We start from the raw sequence: 1,201 nt of genomic DNA, 5'->3' as shown, positions 1-1,201 counted from the left end.
GCCCTTTTAGTTTCTGAATTCTCCTTGTTTCTCTAGTAAATTTTCTGTTAATTCACCTGGGGTTTCCGAATACACAGTTTTACTGCATTCAAATGGCTATTGAGTTTGCTTTGTTGTTTCCTGACACTATAGCAGTAGTGCAAGTAAAATCAGATTTTGTTGTTTTCAACATAGCTAGATTTTCTATTTTTAATATTTTCTTTTTCTTTTCTTTTCTTTTATTTCATCATCCAAAATCTTTAATAAAAGGATAGGATCTATAGTTTTTGTAGCCTCGGCTGGCCAGTCGGCCTCTGGTGCGCTCGAACTTCCGGCCCTTGGAGCGGATGTATGGTTTGGTGTGGCTGTGCCGGGTTCCCGGTGCCTTGCCAAAATGCCGGTACACCTCTCGGCCCTTGCGAGGACCAGAGAGCAGGACGGTGCCACAGCCTTTGGGGGCGTCAGGGGCCAGCTGGTCAAAAGTGAGGATCTTGCCCCCAGCCCCGAGGATGCCGCTGCTGGCCCGACTGGTCATGCGCAGTGCACACACCTTCAGTTTGGGCACCTCCTGAACCCGTACGTCATCTGTTATGGTCCCCACAGCCACAGCCTTTCTGTTTTCCCGGTCAGGAAGCTTTATCTTACGGATCATCCGGTAAAGGGACAGAGGTGGTCCGTTGGTGCGACTCATAAACAACCTCTTCAGCACAACCTGGTTGAATGTGGAGTTGTTCCCTCTGACCAGAAACCTGTACAGTTTGACCAACAGCCTCAGGTAGACCAATATCCTGGCTCTGGGGCTCCTTGCGCTGAACCTATCAGTCCTTGTTGTGGGGATGTCAACTCCCATGATGGCGCCTTCTGTTTTGTGTGTTACTATTTTTTCCCTTGAGCACGGATAGGAGTTTCTCTTTTGCCCTGTAACTAAAAGAAAAAAGTTACATAGATTAAAGTGTGGATTTCTTTTCACTGAGTTAATCTGGCATGTGATGATCCCCCTTCATTTTTACATTTTTTTAATGTTTTATTTTTAGTTATTATGGGTACATAGTAGGTATATATATTTACGTGGTACATGTGATGTTTTGATATAGGCATACAGTGTGTAAAAATCACATCAGGGTAATTGGGGCAACCATCGCCTCAAGTATTTATCATTTCTTTGTGATAGGAACATTACAATTCTACTCTTTTAGGTATTTATAAATATGTAGTAAATTAC

At 43.7% G+C, this 1,201-nt stretch overlaps 1 pseudogene; it reads right to left on the bottom strand.

Moving 5' to 3' along the window:
* Nucleotides 1-226: 226 nt before the first annotated feature.
* On the bottom strand, nt 227-829 carry LOC129041595 (large ribosomal subunit protein eL18-like; annotated as a pseudogene).
* Nucleotides 830-1,201: the final 372 nt, after the last annotated feature.

Source organism: Pongo pygmaeus, chromosome 6 (assembly GCF_028885625.2).
Source record: "Pongo pygmaeus isolate AG05252 chromosome 6, NHGRI_mPonPyg2-v2.0_pri, whole genome shotgun sequence".
Lineage (NCBI taxonomy): Eukaryota > Metazoa > Chordata > Mammalia > Primates > Hominidae > Pongo > Pongo pygmaeus.
Note: the sequence above shows the minus strand (reverse complement) of the source record. Positions and strands in the feature narration are given on the sequence as shown.